The following is a 20,696-nucleotide window of genomic DNA, read 5'->3' as shown; positions in this document are numbered from 1 at the left end:
TCTTCTCCAACACCACAGTTCAAAAGCATCAATTCTTTGGTGCTCAGCCTTCTTCACAGTCCAACTCTCACATCCATACATGACCACTGGAAAAACCATAGCCTTGACTAGACAGACCTTTGTTGGCAAAGTAATGTCTCTGCTTTTGAATATGCTATATAGGTTGGTCATAACTTTTCTTACAAGGAGTAAGCAACTTTTAATTTAAGTAGATATATTCCTAAGTATTTTATTCTTTTCGTTGCAATGGTGAATGGAATTGTTTCCTTAATTTCTCTTTCTATTTTCTCATTATTAGTGTATAGGAATGCAGGGATTTCTGTGTGTTGATTTTATATCCTGCAACTTTATTATGTTCATTGATTAGCTCTAGTAATTTTCTGGTGGAGTCTTTAGGGTTTTCTATGTAGAGGATCAAGTCATCTGCAAACAGTGAGAGTTTTACATCTTCTTTTTCAATTTGGATTCCTTTTATTTCTTTTTCTGCTCTGATTGCTGTGGCCAAAACTTCCAAAACTATTTGAAAGGTAGTGGTGAAAATGGGCACCCTTGTCTTGTTCCTGACTTTAGGGGAAATGCTATCAATTTTTCACCATTGAGGATAATGTTTGCTGTGGGTTTGTCTAGATAGCTTTTATTATTTTGAGGTATCTTCCTTCTATTCCTGCTTTCTGGAGAGTTTTTATCATAAATGGATGTTGAATTTTGTCAAAGGCTTTCTCTGTGTCTATTGAGATAATCATATGGCTTTTATTTTTCAATTTGTTAATGTGGTGAATTATCTGGGTCATGAAGATCTTTTTCGTACAGTTCTTCCATGTATTCTTGCTACCTCTTCTTAATATCTTCTGCTTCTGTTAGGTCCATACCATTTCTGTCCTTTATTGAGCCCATCTTTGCATGAAATGTTCCCTTGGTATCTCTAATTTTCTTGAAGAGATCTCTAGTCTTTCCCATTCTGTTCTTTTCCTTGATTTCTTTGCATTGATCGCTGAAGAAGGCTTTCTTATCTCTTCTTGCTATTCTCTGGAACTCTGCATTCAGATGCTTATATCTTTCCTTTTCTCCTTTGCTTTTCACTTCTCTTCTTTTCACAGCTATTTGTAAGGCTTTCCCAGACAGCCATTTTGCTTTTTGCATTTCTTTTCCATGGGGATGGTCTTGATCCCTGTCTCCTGTACAATGTCACGAACCTGATTCCATAGTTCATCAGGCACTCTATCTTTCAGATCTAGGCCCTTAAATCTATTTCTCACTTCCACTGTATAATCATAAGGGATTTGATTTAGGTCATACCTGAATGGTCTAGCGGTTTTCCCTACTTTCTTCAATCTGAGTCTGAATTTGGCAATAAGGAGTTCATGATCTGAGCCACAGTCAGCTCTGGTCTTGTTTTTGTTGACGGTATAGAACTTCTCCATCTTTGGCTGCAAAGAATATAATCAGTCTGATTTTGGTGTTGACCATCTGGTGATGTCCATGTGTAGAGTCTTCTCTTGTGTTGTTGGAAGAGGGTGTTTGCTATGACCAGTACATTTTCTTGGCAAAACTCGATTAGTCTTTGCCCTGCTTCATTCTGCACTCCAAGGCCAAGTTTGCCTGTTACTCCAGGTGTTTCTTGACTTCCTACTTTTGCATTCCAATTGTGGAAAATTCTGAAAGAGATGAGAATACCAGACCACCTAACCTGCCTCTTGAGAAATCTGTATGCAGGTCAGGAAGCAACAGTTAGAACTGGACATGGAACAACAAACTAATTCCAAATAGGAAAAGGAGTATGTCAAGGCTGTATATTGTCACCGTGCTTATTTAACTTCTATGCAGAGTATATCATGAGAAACGCTGGACTGGAAGAAACACAAGCTGGAATCAAGATTGCCAGGAGAAATATCAATAACCTCAGATATGCAGATGACACCACCCTTATGGCTGAAAGTGTAGAGGAGCTAAAAAGCCTCTTGATGAAAGTGAAAAAGGAGAGTGAAAAAGTTGGCTTAAAGCTCAACATTCAGAAAATGAAGATCATGGCATCGAGTCCCATCATTTCATGGGAAATAGATGGGAAAACAGTGGAAACAGTGTCAGACTTTATTTTTGGGGGCTCCAAAATCACTGCAGATGGTGACTGCAGCCATGAAATTAAAAGACACTTACTCCTTGGAAGAAAAGTTATGACCAACCTAGATAGCATATTCAAAAGCAGAGACATTACTTTGCTGACTAAGGTCTGTCTAATCAAGGCTATGGTTTTTCCTGTGGTCATGTATGGATGTGAGAGTTGGACTGTGAAGAAGGCTGAGCGCCGAAGAATTGATGGTTTTGAGCTGTGGTGTTGGAGAAGACTCTTGCGAGTCCCTTGGACTGCAAGGAGATCCAACCAGTCCATTCTGAAGGAGATCAGCCCTGGTATTTCTTTGGAAGGAATGATGCTAAAGCTGAAGCTCCAGTACTTTGGCCACCTCATGCGAAGAGTTGACTCATTGGAAAAGACTCCGATCCTGGGAGGGATTAGGGGCAGGAGGAGAAGGGGACGACCGAGGATGAGATGGCTGGATGGCATCGCGGACTCGATGGACATGAGTCTGAGTGAACTCCAGGAGATGGTGATGGACAGGGAGGCCTGGCGTGCTGCGATCATGGGGTTGCAAGGAGTCGGACATGACTGAGTGACTGAACTGAACTGAACTGAATGTGGTGAATTACATTGATTGATTTGTGGATATTGAAAAATCCTTGCATCCCTGGGATAAAGCCCACTTGGTCATGGTATATGACCTTTTCAATGTGTTGTTGGATTCTAATTGCTAGAATTTTGTTAAGGATTTTTGCATCTGTGTTCATCAGTGATATTGGCTTGTAGTTTTCTTTTTTTCGGGCATCTTTGTCAGATTTTGGTATTAGGGTGATGGTGGCCTCATAGAATGAGTTTGGAAGTTTACCTTCCTCTGCAATTTTCTGGAAGAGTTTGAGTAGGATAGGTGTTAACTCTTCTCTAAATTTTTGGTAGAATTCAGCTGTGAAGCCATCTGGACCTGGGCTTTTATTTACTGGAAGATTTCTGACTACAGCTTCAATTTCCATGCTTGTGATGGGTCTGTTAAGATTTTCTATTTCTTCCAGGTTCAGCTTTGGAAAGTTGTACTTTTCTAACAATTTGTCCATTTCTTCCACGTTGTCCATTTTATTGGCATATAATTGCTGATAGTAGTCTCTTATGACTCTTTTTATTTTGATACTATTTCATTTAAATAATTAATGTTCATGCCAATCATCCTCGCTATAGGTTATTACTGAGTGCTTTTATTTTATTCTTTGTTCAACAATAATAAATATCATCAAATGGGCATCTTTATCTCAATTTTATCTTTATCAACTCATTACCCAGAGTAATATCTTCATGTGATAATTTTAATGAAAAAAAGCATTGCAGAGTATAAGACAAGGGAGATAGTAATGTAAGCATATTTTAATTTACTGAAGTAAAAATAACATTTAGTTTTACAGTCAGACTTGACCCTTTGTCTTCAGATGCTGGTCTCAGGATACATTTTATGCTTCTTCCTGCCCATATACAGTCAGAGCACCAACTGACAGATCACCATTCAGGCTCAAAGTAGAGGCTGCTGTGATTGTCCTTATGAACCTCTAAGAATAACATAGGCTAGCTTTAAATTTTTTATTTTTTATTTTTTTTCTTATTTTTTGGTGTGCTGGGTCTCCGCTGCTCTGTAAGTCTCTCCAGTTGTGTTGCATGGGCAGATCATGGGCTCCGGGCACGTAGGCGTCAGTAGTCGCAGCCTGTGGGCTCGGTCGTTGCCATTTCCGAGCTCTAGGGCACGTGGGCGTCAGTAGTCGCAGCCTGTGGGCTCGGTCGTTGCCATTTTCGAGCTCTAGGGCACATAGGCGTCAGTAGTCGCAGCCTGTGGGCTCGGTCGTTGCCATTTCCGAGCTCTAGGGCACAGGATCATCAGTTTTGGCACATGGGCTTACTTGCCCTGGGGCTGGAATTGTCAGACCAGAAATCAAATTCCTGTCTCCCGAATTAGCAGGCAGATTCTTTACCACTGAGCCAAGAGGGAAACCTTAGCCTAGCTTTTAAATTGGGAATATTAGACCACAGATATGATCATAGTTATAAAGATAGCTCTTAAAATGAAAATAGTACCCATTCAAATGATTCTAAAAAGGATTTCTTTGACTTATCAATTCTCTATGTATTGTTTTCTACTGTGAATATTTCTTTACATGCTAAATGATTTAGAATACATATCAGTTCAGTTCAGTTCAGTCGCTCAGTCATGTCCGACTCTTTGCAACCCCATGAATCACAGCACGCCAGGCCTCCCTGCCCATCACCATCTCCCAGAGTTCACTCAGACTCACATCCATCGAGTCCGTGATGCCATCCAGCCATCCTTGGTCGTCCCCTTCTCCTCCTTCCAATCCCTCCCAGCATCAGAGTCTTTTCCAATGAGTCAACTCTTTGCATGAGGTGGCCAAAGTACTGGGCTTCAGCTTTAGCATCATTCCTTCCAAAGAAATACCAGGGCTGATCTCCTTCAGAATGGACTGGTTGGATCTCCTTGCAGTCCAAGGGACTCGCAAGAGTCTTCTCCAACACCACAGTTCAAAAGCATCAATTCTTCAGCACTCAGCCTTCTTCACAGTCCAACTCTCACATCCATACATGACCACAGGAAAAACGATAGCCTTGACTAGACAGACCTTAGTCAGCAAAGTAATGTCTCTGCTTTTGAATATACTCTCTAGGTTGGTCATAACTTTTCTTCCAAGGAGTAAGTGTCTTTTAATTTCATGGCTGCAGTCACCATCTGCAGTGATTTTAGAGCCCCCAAAATTAAAGTCTGATACTGTTTTCACTGTTTCCCCATCTATTTCCCATGAAGTGATGGGACTGGATGCTATGATCTTCGTTTTCTGAATGTTGAGCTTTAAGCCAAATTTTTCACTCTCCTCTTTCACTTTCATCAAGAGGATTTTTAGTTCCTCTTCACTTTCTGCCATAAGGGTGGTGTCATCTGCATATCTGAAGCTATTGATATTTCTCCCGGCAATCTTGATTCCAGCTTGTGTTTCTTCCAGTCCAGCGTTTCTCATGATGTACTCTGCATAGAAGTTAAATAAGCAGGGTGACAATATACAGCCTTGACGTACTCCTTTTCCTATTTGGAACCAGTCTGTTGTTCCATGTCCAGTTCTAACTGTTGCTTCCTGACCTGCATACAGATTTCTCAAGAGGCAGGTCAGGTGGTCTGGTATTCTCATCTCTTTCAGAATTTTCCACAGTTCATTGTGATCTACACAGTCAAAGGCTTTGGCATAGTCAATAAAGCAGAAATAGATGTTTTTCTGGAACTCTCTTGCTTTTCCATGGTCCTGCAGATGTTGGCAATTCGATCTCTGGTTCCTCTGCCTTTTCTAAAACCAGCTTAGACATGAGGGAGTTCATGGTTCATGTATTGCTGAAGCCTGGCTTGGAGAATTTTGAGCATTAGTTTACTAGCATGTGAGATGAGTGCAATTGTGTGGTAGTTTGAGCATTCTTTGGCATTGCCTTTCTTTGGGATTGGAATGAAAACTGACCTTTTCCAGTTCTGTGGCCACTGCTGAGTTTTCCAAACTTGCTGGCATATTGAGTGCAGCACTTACACAGCATCATCTTTCAGGATTTGAAATATCTCAACTGGAATTCCATCACCTCCACTAGCTTTGTTCATAGTGATGAAAATATATATTTATTTTAAAACAGTGGACCCATACATGGGAAGAATGAAATATGTATGCTTTCATGTTATGTCTCGAATCTAGTATTGAGGGCTCCTGTGGTTTGACTTGACATGCCAGCATGTCCTGTCAAGGAATGACAGAGATAGTCAAGTGTATATCCCTCAGAACCAAATAGATATCAGTTCAATCCCTGGGTCAGGAAAATCCCCTGTAGAAGGGAATGGCTACCCACTCCAGTATAATTGCCTGTAAAATTCCATGGACAGAGGAGCCTGGCAACTTACAGTCCAAAGGGTCACAAAGAGTCAGAATTGACTGAATGACTAATACATACACACACACACACACACACAGACACACACACACACACACACACACACACAGAGACAGACACACACATGCAGACACACACACACAGACACACACACATGCACACACGTGCACACACACACATACAGACACACACACAGAGACAGACAGACACACACACGCACACATGCACACACGCGCACACACACACACATACAGACACACACACACAGAGACAGACACACACATGCACACACACACACACACACAGAGACACACGCACACACACACACAAAGACAGACAGACAGACACACACGCACTCACAGACACACACACACACACACACACAGAGACAGACAGACACAGACACAGACACACATACACAGAGAGAGAGAGAGAGAGAGAGAGAGAGACCCAAATGAGAGACCACAGCAATAGATTGTCCCTAGTGATAGGGATAGTTTTTCCTTTTGGAGAAAAGAATCCAGAATCTTCATTTTCTAGGAATTTTCCTTGTGAAGTACTAAGCCCCTCTGGAGTATTTCAAGTGTGAAGAATCATTTTGACTACCCACTTTGCAGATCCCAGTGTAAAAACTAAAATGTTGAGCTCCTTGTTCAAAACATATGACAATTTTAAGTTAGCAAGAGCGCGCTTTAAACTCAGAGCAGGACCTTCTAAATACAAGGTCTGTGTGGAGGCCCCAGATTCATGATCAGGAAGCCCCCTGGAGTCCTCCTCATCTTAGGTATAATCTTTTTAAAATTCCCAAACCATTAATTTTTAAAATTAAATCATTCTCCACATTTTAGGTCATCATGAAATTGCAAATTAAAGCAACAGTGGAAGAATACTGCACATCTTTTAGAATGGCCAATGTCCAGAACACAGAAGCAGCAAGTGCTACTAAGGTTGTGGAGCAACAGGAACTCTCATTCGTTGCTAGTAAGAAGGCAGACTAGTGCAGCCTCTTCAGAAAACAGTTTGTCAGTTTCTTACAAAAAGAAACACACTCTTACTATATAATCTAGCACTTGTTCTACTTGGTATTTACCCAAAGGAATTGAAAACTTATGCTAAGGCAAAAGCTAGCTAAAGGATATTTATAGCCTCTTTATTAATTACTGCTAGAATGGAGAAGGCAATGGCAACCCACTCCAGTACTCTCGCTTGGAAAATCCCATGGACGAAGGACCCTGGTAGGCTGCAGTCCATGGGGTCGCTAAGAGTCGGGTATGACTGAGCGACTTCACTTTGACTTTTCACTTTCATGCATTGGAGAAGGAAATGGCAACCCACTCCAGTGTTCTTGCCTGGAGAATCCCAGGGACGATGGAGCCTGGTGGGCTGCCGTCTATGGGGTCGCACAGAGTTGGGCATGACTGAAGCGACTTAGCAGCAGCAGCAGTAGAATTTGGAAACAATTAATATGTCCTTCAGTAAATGAATGAATAATAAGCTGTCTAATCCAAACAATAGAATGTTATTCAATGTTAAAAAAGAAATGAGTTATCAAGCTATGAAAAGACATGGAGAAAACTTAAACTCACATTTCTAAATGAAAGCTATCAGTTTGAAAAGATTATGAGCTGTGTGATTGTGTTATCTGACTTTCTGGAAAATATAAAACTATGGAGACTGTGAAACAGATCAATGTTTGTTTGAAATTAGGGTGTTGGACTGGATGAAGATCAAGCTGGAATCAAGATTGCTGGGAGAAATATCAATAACCTCATATATGCAGATGACACCACCCTTATGGCAGAAAGTGAAGAACTAAAGAGCCTCTTGATGAAAGTGAAAGAGGAGAGTGAAGAAGTTGGCTTAAAACTCAACATTCAGAAAACTAAGATCATGGCATCTGGTCCCATTACTTCATGGCAAATAGATGGAAAAACAATGGAAACAGTGATAGGCTTTCTTTTTTTGAGCTCCAAAATCACTGCAGATGGTGACTGCAGCCATGAAATTAAAGGAAGCTTGCTTGCTCCTTGGAAGAAAAGCTATGACCAACTTAGACAGCATATTAAAAAGCAGAGACATTACTTTGCCAACAAGGGCTGTCTAGTCAAAGCTATGGTTTTTCTAGTAGTCGTGTATAGATATGAAAGTTGGGCTATAAAGAAAGCTGAGCACCAAAGAATTGATGCTTTTGAACTATGGTGTTGGAGAAGACTCTTGAGAGTCCCTTGGACTGCATGGAGACCCAACCAGTTCATCCTAAAGGAATTCAGTCCTGAATATTCACTGGAAGGACTGATGTTGAAGCTGAAACTCCAATTCTTTGGCCACCTGATGTGAAGAACTGGCTCATTGGAAAAGACCCTGATGCTGGGAAAGACAGAAGGTGGGGGGAGAAGGGGATGACAGAGGATGAGATGGTTGGATGGTGTTACTGACTCAATGAACATGACTTTGAGTAAACTCCAGAAGTTAGTGATGGATGGGAAAGCCTTGTATCCTGCAGTCCATGGGGTCACAAAGAGTCAGACATGACTGAGCAACTAAACTGAACTGAACTGAACTGAAAGGATGAGTAGATGCATCTAAGAAGATTTTTAGTGCAATAAAAGCAGTTGGTATGATACTTTAATGATGGATAATATCATTATATATTTGTCAAAATCCATAGAATACACAACACCAAGAGTGAGCTATAACGTAAACTGATAACTGTATGTAGCTGTATTAACGTATGTTGATCCTTGGGAAGAAAATATTCTCACTACTTTTTTGGTTGCTACATATTTTAGGCTCCCTTACAATCAGATTGATAAAATTCTAATTGCTAACTTTTTGGATTGTGATAGAGGTCAAGTACATGCTTGCTTTGAAGGCTTTCTTCTTACACACAAAAAAACTTTTCTGGCAAATGTGACAGGAGTGTATGGTCTTTCTCCACCGTGCATTGCTTTTAAATCACACTCTCTCCTTCCACCTTCAGAAACCTTTGGAGTTGCTTGTGGAGGATATCAGTATTATTAAGTGTAAAGATGAGAAGGCATGGTCTCTGTTTATCTCTTAGAAATAAATTACTTGGAAAACTACTCAGCCTGTGTATGATTGTAAGAAAACCAAGAAATAAAATTTCATCTGAAGGTATACAATATGCATAAAAGGGAAGCAAGACTAGTGTTGGGTGAGAATAAAATTGGGGTGCTTGCCTTTTGCTAGACTTTATTTCTAGTCAGGTTATGACTTCCAAATTCAAGGGCACAACAGACACAGGAGGGTATTTACTCCCAAAGAGAAAGTGAAGTGAAAGTGAAAGTCACTCAGTCGTGTCTGACTCTTTGCGGCCACATGGACTGTATCCATGGAATTCTCCAGGCCAGAATACTGGAGTGGGTAGCCTCTCCCTTCTCCAGCAGATCTTCCTGACCCAGGAATTGAACTGGGGTCTCCTGGGTTGCAGGTGGATTCTGTACCAACTGAGCTGTGAGGGAAGCCCCTCCAAAAAGAAAGGAAGAAAACAAGCGCCATGAGTTCTGTGGGCTTTTATTTTTTCATCCAAAGAGGGAAGAAAAAAAAATCCCACAGAACTTATGGAAGTCATGTTGTCCAAAGTCTCTGTGACTGGTTCGATGCCACAGCCTGTTTCTTTGCCTGCTCTAATGTCCTTGTCAGCAGCTTCCAAGAATGTTAAAATAATTGTTTCTTTATTTGGGGGAACAGATGGGTTTACTTGAGAAGAAATAGCAACTCTTACACCCATGACTTTCCTTAGTAGTTTCCCTAAGTACTTGGTCCCCACGGGCAAGATTTTAATTAAAATATTCAATACATGAGGCATGGAGCTATGGATGTATTACAAGAGGGCTTGTTCCCTAAGAGTTTCTCGCCAGTATAACCCCCTTCAAGACATCAGTCAGCAGACCCTTAAATCCCAATCTGGCTTCATTCAAACTCACTAGAGCGAGAAACCCTGGTGCCCAGGGCAGCTTTGTTCACTTGATTTTCACACAAAGTGGTCTTCAGGGTCTCAGAGCTGGAGGCCTTTTCCTTCACAGGGATGTTGCTGTGGTGCGTCAGTCAGGATGACCTTGCATAACACCACCTGATAACAAGAGAAATCTTTTCTTAGACTGAGTGATTTACTGAAGGTCTCACATGCTCCATCTTATTTCATAATCAAACAACTCTGTAAAACATCAGGGGTGGGTATCACTAATTCCATTAAAAAGATTTAGAAAGTGAGGCTAAGTGAAGGAATTCACTTTAGTTTCCATCTGAAACAAGAAATTTAGAACTGAAGACTTTTGAGGTTTGTCAAGTAGAGCCAAGGTGTCGATTTATGAACCAAAAGTAGTCAAAAGAATTCGATAATTCAGAAGGCAAAACTTGCGGTTATAAAGTAAATTAACATATAGCATAGTGACTATAGTTAATAAACTTCTGCATATTTGAAAGTTGCTAAGTGAGCAGATCTTAAAAATCCTCGTCACAGGGAAAAAATGCAATTAAATGTGGGAATGGATGTTAGCTAGTTTATGATGATCAATTTGCAATCTATACCAGTGTCCAATCATTACGTTGTACACCTGATATGATGCTATATGTCAATTATACATCAACTTTAAAAAGGTAAATTAAGACTGCGTACAAAGAGGAAGCCACAACCTGCTTCCCCTATGAAGTTACCATGCAGTCTCATCTTGTAAAGCTGGCTTCTTTAGTGCTGTGATTTTGAAATGTAACAGAACCCTGTGGTCCTTCCCCACCACGTCTTCTGTCTGCCTCTTGTCTGTAAAAAGACTGTAGCCAAAGAATAAGTTTAATCAGAGAAGTGAGAAAATACAGAAACAAAGGAAAACAGTCAAGACCAAATAATACTAGTTTAGTCATTAAAAGAAGTCAGGTACCGTTAGTTCCTCCTTAAGCGCTGTGGGTAACATTCTGCTTGTAGATAATGAAACCCCACTAGGTGGAGGAAGTTAATTGTGTGCTGGCCAGGTTGTAGCCATGGCAGAAGCTGCCACAGTTTTGAGAACTGGCCTCAAATAAATGGGAACAAGCGGACCTGGAACTAAAGATTCAGTTTCAGTTCAGTCGCTCAGTCGTGTCCGACTCTGCAACCCCACGAATCGCAGCACGCCAGGCCTCCCTGTCCATCACCAACTCCCGGAGTTTACTCAAACTCATGTCCATCGAGTCAGTGATGCCATCCAGCCATCTCATCCTTTGTCGTCCCCTTCTCCTCCTGCCCCCAATCCCTCCCAGCAACAGAGTCTTTTCCAATGAGTCAACTCTTTGCATGAGGTAGCCAAAGTACTGGAGTTTCAGCTTCAGCATCAGTTCTTCCAATGAATATTCAGGACTGATTTCCTTTGAGATGGATCTCCTTGCAGTCCAAGGGACTCTCAAAAGTCTTCTCCAACACCACAGTTCAAAAGCATCAATTCTTCGGCACTCAGCTTTCTCTATAGTCCAACTCTAATTGAAGCAGGCTCTCCTGCACTGCAGGCGGATTCTTTACCAGCTGAGCCTTCAGGGAAGCCATGCCAATACTACTCCCCCAGTTCATCTGCCTCCTTCTTCGTCCCTCTGGATCCACAGGCCCATTCTCTATGTCTGCATCTCTACTGCTACCCTGCAAATAGGCTCAGCTGTACCAGTTTCCTAGACTCCATATATACACATTAATATATGATATTTACCATGGGAGTATTTAAAAGATGCTACTTCATTTTATCCTCAAACTCATTTGATAAAAAGTTAATAGGAATTCCTTAAAAAGTAGATTTAGGATTAAAGTCAAGGAACATTGGATTTGTCAAATATAAAGTTAACTTTAAAGTCATGTGTAAGTTAGTGTCCATGAAAGGATTATACAGCATATTACATACATTTGAATAAGTAATACCACCTTGAAGAAATGCAATTCTGTGGAGCATTTTTTGAGACAACCAGACTTATTGTGATTCACTTTCTACCATAAACAAGCTGTGATATACCGAAAGTGTAACATGCTTTTCAGCAGCATAGCATACAGTTTAAACATAATGTTTACGATTTTTGTGGCCTGATTTCTCACGTATACCTGTTGTGCATCATTTGCGAGTTACATAACTTCTCCAAACGTGCTTCCCCCCTTCGTTTTAAAAAAGAATAGTAATAACATCTATATAGGAGTTTTTGTGAGTATTATATTAGGTAGTACCTAACTTCCCAGTGGTAAAGAATTCAATGCAGGAGATGCAAGAGATGTGGGTTCTATCCCTGGGTTGGAAAGATCCCCTGGAATAGGAATGGCAACCCTCACTCCAATATTCTTGCCTGGAATATTCCAAGGACAGAGGAGCCTGCCAGGCTATAGCCTATTGGGTTGCAAGGAGTTGGACATAACTGAGCACACAGAGCATATAACATATGTTCAGTAGCTGTGTATATTATACATGATTGTTATAATATATGTAATACTATAATACATCTGCAGAGCACATCACGAGAAACGCTGGGCTGGAGGAAGCACAAACTGGAATCAAGACTGCCAGGAGAAATATCAATAACCTCAGATATGCAGAAGACATCACCCTTATGGCAGAAAGTGAAGAAGAACTAAAGAGCCTCTTGATGAAAGTGAAAGAGGAGAGTGAAAAAGTTGGCTTAAAGCTCAATATTCAGAAAACGAAGATCATGGCATCTGGTCCCATCACTTCATGGGAAATAGATGGGGGAAGAGTGGAAACAGTGGCTGACTTTATTTTGGGGGCGGGGCTCCAAAATCACTGCAGATGGTGACTGCAGCCATGAAATTAAAACAAGCTTGCTCCTTGGAAGAAACGTTATGACCAACCTAGACAGCATAGATATTACTTTGCTAAGAAAGTTCTGTCTAGTCAAAGCTATGGTTTTTCAGGTGGTCATGTATGGATGTGAGACTTGGGCTATAAAGAAAGCTGAGCACTGAAGAATTGATGCTTTTGAACTGTGGTGTTGGAGAAGACTCTTGAGAGTCCCTTGGACTGCAAGGAGATCCAACCAGTCCATCTTAAAGGAGATCAGTCCTGAGTGTTCATTGCAAGCACTTATGCTGAAGCTAAAACTCCAATATTTTGGCCACCTGATGTGAAGAACTGACTCATTTGAAAGACCCTGATGCTGGGAAAGATTGAAGGCAGGAGGAGAAGGGGACTATAGAGGATGAGGTGGTTGGATGGCATCACCAATTCAATGGACATGAGTTTGAGTAAACTCTGGGAGTTGGTGATGGACAGGGAGGCCTGGTGTACTGAGGTCCATGGGTCACAGAGAGTCAGAGATGACTGAGGGACTGAACTGAACTGAACTGATACATACATACATACATATATACATATATGTATACACACGCATATATGTGTGTTCTCAGTTACTCAGTCGTGTCTGACTCTTTGCAACTCTTTGGACTATAGCCCACCAGGCTCCTCTGTCCATTGAATTTTCCAGGCAAGAAGACTTGAGTGGGTTGCCATTTCCTCCTCCAGGGGATCTTTCCAACCCAGGGGCTGAACCCACCTTTCTTGTGCCTTCCACATTGCCAGGCAGATTCTTTACCACTGTGCCACTGGGAAGCCATATACATATACATTATACTATTAATGAAGACAACGTCAGAGTCATTCTAAGTGCCAATAACTGACATGTACTTCTCGGACCATAATCATCACGTGTTATTTGTGGCATAATAATTTGTGTACATGCTTTATATTCCAGTATCAAGTATAAACTTCTCTATTCCTTGGGGGGAAATTTTTCAACACATTGTATTCTCAAAGAATTCTTCTATTATGAGTCAATTAAAAAATAAGAATGATCTTGTTTGTTCTCAAGGATTATTTTGTTGTGAGTCAATAAATGAATAGCAACAATCATAATAAAATTTTTGAGTGATTATCTCTTTTTTGGCACGGTGATGAGATTATAGAAAAATTGCCTTACAAGTATATTATAATACAATGATGTATATAGCACTATTAAAGTCAATCTTATGGCAAATGTTTGTTAAGGGTTTCATAAGGCAAAACGAAGAACCCTGTATTTAAATCTAAATATGTCTGTCTGCACTTTATATGCTCATGTATCTCATGCTATTTAGATACTGTCCTCAACATGAACTTAGAAGAAAGATTCTGACACATTTCTGGTAATAAGAGTAGCAGCTGTTTCTACTAGGGCAAGAATAATAAAAACCAAACAATGGTAGCCTAAGATGGTGATGAATGATACGTACCGAGTCTGAAAATTCTTGTGTATAAGAATACCATTCAGTCATGCCTTGATAGAGTAGACATTAATTACTCAAATATGACAAGGTAAATTCTAGGAATTCCTCCACTGGAGTTTTTAAAACTACAGGCTGTTCAGAATAATTTTAAATATGACATATTTATAAATTTTAAATTTCTCCTTAAGAAATGGGATTTGGCTTGGCACACAATGATACAAGTTCCCAAATAAGTGGGAACAAAACATACTCCAATCTGAAATGAATTGTCAGTCCCAGGGGATTTTGCTTTAGGTAGGGCAAAGTTGAATTATTCTTACCATTTGTTCATGCTGGCCCAGCCATTCCTCCTAATAGTTTTAATGTTTGGGATGGGCATTTTTGTTTGTTTGCTTTTGTTTGTGAATTTTATTCTGGAAAGGACACTGAAAACAAACTTCCAAGGAAGAAATCTTGCTAACAATGCTGTAGTCCTTCTGGTTTCTTTAGATTCTGCCAACTTCTTTGACAACTTGAGTCCTTCCCGTAACTCTTCACTTTGTTTGGGCAAAATCTTCCCTACGCTGCCTCTATCCATCCTCTAGGAGTTGACTGAGGTGTTCATTCTCCTGAGAAAACCATTCTGGCCTGAATATTTAAGGTAGAGTTTTACTGTTCACTCTCATAAGGGTAACTTGTTCTAATTATAATTTTATATCATTGTGAGTTCCTTTCATGTTTGTTTCCCCAATAGACTTAAGCACATGAGACTGAGAACATGTTTGTTTTGCATGGATATGTACACCCAGGGTCAGGACTATGACTAAACTCATTTGGGACCAATACACAGTTGAATGAATTAATATTTCTTACCAAGAGTTCAAATGTTTCTGATGAATTAAGTCATGCACTTCTTTCTGGGATCCATTTGGCTTAATGACAGACCTCTGTCCGTATACCCTGTGTTTATGTTAATAGTGGAATCTAGAGGTAAAGATGTAACTTGATTTTAGCATTATCATAGAAAATTAATATACGTTACATTAATACACTCAGGGTTATCCTCAACAAGAAGAGCTGGATCCCTGTAGACACCTTCATCAGTTGTTCTCCAGCAGTGAGATTAAAACCTGCTGTTGTTCTCATGGGGGCTTTGTCCCCTGAGAAGTCCATGAGTGTATAACTCTCTCTCTCTCCCAGTTTCTAATAGCTCCATCTGGCCTTATATTACAGGTAACAGACCAAGTGCTAGAGCACCTTGACCGTTCATTCATTCAAATGATTGTCAATAGTTATCCAACAGATATGATGGTATTTCTGCAACCAGATTTACAGGAAGCTTGGAATAATGACCAAGGCAAATACCTGCAAATAATCATGACTCTGATTATCGTGACCACCATTTTCAGGACACTGCAGGGATTCTCTTATTTTCTCATGACAGCAGTAGTCTTTTAGGGAGGATATTGCTTGGGGCTGCCTTTCTAGTATCTCCATTTTACAGAGGAGTATATAGTGGCTTAAAGCAATTAAGTGACTTATTTAAGAAGATAGATCAGCAGCTCCTACCATACAAGACATGTTAGCTACTTCTCTGCCATTAAGTATTTTTTCCTCAATCTTTCCATGCACTGAAGAACTTTTCCCTTTTGACCAAAGGCTGAGAAGACCATCTCAGCAGAATATATCTTTTCTTTCATAGACTGAATTTCAGATTTGAAACTCATATGTGGAAGTGTTGAATTTGCCTGTTCATTGTCTAGGAAGTCAGGTAAGCCTCCAATCAAGTCTGCAATCTGTATAAACTTTTAGGGACAGAGGTAACCAGGAAAATATATCAGTGCACCTGTTTTCATCTTGATTCATCCATAACTGAATATTGAACATTTTGAATGTTATTATGTGTCTGTGATTTTTAAAAAGAGACTGTGTCACAAGCACTATGGAAATTCTTAAGGAGGATGTGCACTTATCTTGTAAAAAAGTAAAAGGAATGTAAGGGACTTGAGTCCCTGCTTTGCCATGCAGGGGTTTGTAGAAATTGAAAAGTTATTCAACTTTTCTCACTTTTTGTTTCTTCTTTTGAAGTATGGAAATATTAGCTCCATTGTCTAATCCCAAGGTATTTGAGAGTATCAAATTGAATCTTGATTTGAAATTTATTAAAATCTGGAGGGCATGTAACACCATTAATGAAAAAGAGAAGAAATAGAGATAAATAAAGGGGACCAAGTCTAACAGAACAATCATATAAATGCACCGAGAGAACAGGTGTAGAAATCACACCAGAAGGAACAATTTTCATGAGTGAGGGGACCTAGACTCCAGTGATCATCCTTGTGGTTTGCTGGCATTAGGCACCCAGACTGATTAACTGTTAGTTATATTGACCAAAGGGTATATCAACATTCATCATTTTATATATCTCACTTGACCCTCTGCACTTCCTGATCAGGGAATATGTTTTTTTTATGTCATCGTGGCCCTTAGAATTAGCACACAACCTGATATACTGCAAGCACTTAGTTAGTACTTGGAGGAGAATGAATGTTGGAGGATTTACTGAAAAAAATTCAGTAAACACCAATGGTAGCACAATCCATAAAAATCTTTTTAAAAGACTGCTGAAAAAGTCAATACATGATTCAAAGGCATTTTATAATTCTTATCTTAACATTAATGTTATCTCAAGAACACGCCTGAAATGATTTTTTCTCCTTAATAAAATGCTGGATCAAGACTTACTCCTTCACTTTGTTGAGAAAAGGGATGGTGAAAAATAAAATGAAATGCTTCCAGTGTACTTCCCCTGTCCATCAACTTACGGATATCTTTGTATGGATTAAGGTGAGGTAGAAACCAAAAGGGTGTCTTCTCTGGATGACAATGCCCTCAGTGGCCTCCCCACCACCAAGCAGGAGTAAAGAGGGGGTCAGGAGCTGCAGGCTTCTGTCTAGACCGTCACCCCCACTTTCCACCCCACAGCCTCATAGCCGGGTTTCCCCCTCTATGCTGAGACCTAAGGACTAATCTCATGATTCTCTTTCTCAGCGTGTCACTCACCACGAAGCTGAGGAATCTCAGGCCAGCCCTCAACCCCTGTTTAACCTCTGTTAAATAATGGTCACATCTCTTCCTATCCTTTTCTAAGCCAAGCAGCCACTCCTGCCCAACTCCTGATCATTCTGCTTTTGCTTCTGGGATTGACATTCAGTCATCAGCATAACCAGCACACACTTAGTCTCTCCTCTGGAAGTTCCCTACTTGTCCAACTGAAATCTGTGTCTTGAGACAGTCATCTCTGTGATGGCAATTTTCTCTTCCACTTTCCTCTTAATGCTGTATGCTCCAGGTTTTTGACTTTATACCATGATCATACTCTCTGATTTTTGCTCTCCAACGTCTTCCTTTTAGTGGTCTTATTTAATTTTGTGGATTTAATATGATATGAGAAGATTAAATCACTAGCAAGCTGCCAATATAGTTCGAATTAATAAAATCCGATGCAACAAGTCCAGCTGTTTACACAACCCTTCTAAGTTAGATGGCCAGAAGGAATCCCAGACTCACCACGACTATTCGGAAATTGTCGCTCTTGCTATTTCTTGAACATCTGCTTCTTCTACACCATTCTTTTGTTATTATACAAAAAATGAAGTCATTATTGCTTCTTCTTTCCCTAATGCCTACATTCAACATATCATGAAATCCAATCAGTTCTGCTTTTGAAATATATCCATAATTATATAACTTCTCACTGCCTCCCTCAGTACCATCCTGTTCTAAGCCATCATTAACTGTTGTATAGATTAATAAGCTTAATGCAAAGAAATGGAAGTGGGTGACATCATAACAATCCAGACTTACGTAAAGCTTTCTTTAACTTCACCTACATTTTGGGTCCCTAGATAGAATCTGTCACTATCTTCTAACAGGAAGAATATCTACATTAATTGAATTCTGTTAAGTGTCAGGCAATAATGTTAGACCCATTTTACAGATGGAGAACCTGAACCTCAGACACTCTAGTTAATACACAAGATGACTCGGAAAATACTTGGCATAGCTGGACTGTGCAAAACTTGAGTAAAACAGGATTATCATTTGAAAAATTAGAAGAAGGTAAGGACAGAATATGAGAGTCAAAAGGTTTTGGCAAAGAAGCAGATGCATGAGGGAGCACATAGGATGTCTCACTGTAGAGTTATCCAGAATTTCTCTATTACAACATCCACCCTGCTAATCAATGCATAGACCAATAACTCGGTCCTAGTCTAACGTGTAAAACCCTGCAATGCCAGTTTGCACCATCACTCCTGTTTGATATTGAGTTCAAGGGAAGACTCATGCCCAAGTCACAGTGAGCAATACCCAAAGTCAGTCATCTAGCACAAGGCGGGGCTAGAATTTGCATTTAGGTGTCCTTAGTCTGGACTCACACTTGTTAACTTCTATTCTCTGGATTTTTTTGTTCCTTTTTTTGTTCCTACAGTGTTGAACTTTGTGGAAATTACTCATTCTATGTATCCTATTATCTTGTGAGACTATTAAAGCTAGAACTTGATATATTAAAATTTGTATTACTAGAATATAGCACTGCTCATGATACAACAGTGGTAATCACAATGAAATGAATTAAATTATAGTAACCTATTTTATTGCATGAATATTCTTTGTGTCAGAAAAATCTGAATTGGGAGGCTAACAAATCTCATTTTTTAATTAATTTATTGTTCTTTTATTAGTTTTTGCCCACGCTGCAGCATGTGACATCTTAGTTCGCAACCAGGCATCAGACCCATGCCCCCTATGTTGGAAGCACAGAGGCTTAACCACTGAACCACTAGGGATCTCATTTTTAACAAATCTCTGCAATGATCTTGGATAAGTCTCCTTCCATTTCTGTGCTTGAGTTTCAATCACTTATGAGGATAGAGGTACTGGATTATATTATCATCCAAATCCTTTAAGCTAGAACATTTTATATTTCTAACATTATTTTAATTACTTTTGTTGTTATGCCTATATTTAATTTAGAAAATTCAGATATAAGGTATAACTTGAACATAATTATGCCTCTAAGCTCAGGTACCACCCAGATCCTTTTTTTTATTCATACATTGCATTTTCATAATTTATAAATAACCCCCATGGAGAACAGCACAGTCGTGACTGAGTTCGCTCTTGCCGGGATAACTGGTGACCCACAACTGCAGATCCCACTCTTTCTGGTGTTCACGCTCATCCACCTTCTCACTCTGGTTGGGAACCTGGGGGTGATCACGCTGATCCTGCTGGACTCTCGTCTCCACACTCCCATGTACTTCTTCCTTAGCAACCTCGCTCTGGTGGACTTTGGTTACTCCACAGCCGTCACTCCCAAAGTGATGGCTGGCTTCCTCACGGGAGACAAGGCCATTTCCTACAAAGCTTGTGCTGCTCAACTGTATGTTTTTGGTGGCTTTCTCTCTGTGGAAACTTTTCTCTTGGCCTTAATGGCCTATGACCGTCATGCAGCAGTGTGTAAACCACTCCATTACACCAACATCATGACACCAAGAGTGTGTGCCTGGACGGTCATAGGGTCCTACGTCCTTGGTTTTCTAGTGGCCTCTGTGCACACTTGGAATGCGTTTAGTCTCCCTTTCTGCAGATCCAATGTGATGGATCACTTTTTCTGTGATGTTACTCCTCTCCTGGCTCTCTCATGCTCAGACAGCAGCAGAAGTGAGATGGTTTCATTTTTTCTGGTTGGCTTCAATGTCCTCTTTTCTAACCTGGTCATCCTGGTCTCCTATCTGTTTATCTTTGTCACCATTCTGAGGATGTGCTCATCTGAAGGACATCAGAAGGCCTTTTCCACCTGCGCTTCCCACCTCACTGCTGTCTCCATCTTTTATGGGACAGGTTCCTTCAGGTACTTTCAGCCCAGTTCCTGCCATTCCATGAGCACAGACAAACTGGCGTCTGTGTTCTATGCCATAGTCATTCCCATGGTGAATCCACTGATCTATAGTCTGAGGAACAAAGAGGTCAAGACGGCATTAAAAAAGGCTGTGGGGAAGGCAAAGTCTTCTCTAAGAGTCATACCTTAATTATATAGAAACAACAACAGTACGGTTACATACACGCCAAATCAAGCTAGGGAAAATATTGACTTGCTCTGTCAATAATTATGTAATTTTTTTTTTTACATCATTCCTCAAGTTTTAAGTCTAGGAAACAAACGTGTTGACAAAGTGTGATCTCAGGAATAATGACTTTGCAGGAATCAAGCATGAAACTATAATTCATATTTTTAAAATTTTTTAAAATTACATTTTATTGTATATTTGTTCTGTGATCAACCATATTTTCATATGGACATTTATGCTTACCTGCATATTTAAGTACATGCCCCCTGCACCTTATTTTCATGCAACTTACATGTAAGTCACCCACCCATGGATGGAG

The 20,696-nt window shown here is 40.1% G+C and overlaps 1 pseudogene; it reads left to right on the top strand.

Annotated features, from left to right (window-relative positions):
• Window positions 1-19,393: 19,393 nt before the first annotated feature.
• LOC138092651 (olfactory receptor 5B12-like) lies at window positions 19,394-20,324 on the top strand (annotated as a pseudogene).
• Window positions 20,325-20,696: the final 372 nt, after the last annotated feature.

Source organism: Capricornis sumatraensis, chromosome 16 (genome assembly GCF_032405125.1).
Source record: "Capricornis sumatraensis isolate serow.1 chromosome 16, serow.2, whole genome shotgun sequence".
Taxonomy (NCBI): Eukaryota; Metazoa; Chordata; class Mammalia; order Artiodactyla; family Bovidae; genus Capricornis; species Capricornis sumatraensis.
The sequence above is the reverse complement of the archived record's forward strand: the minus strand, read 5'-3'. Positions and strand labels throughout refer to the sequence as shown.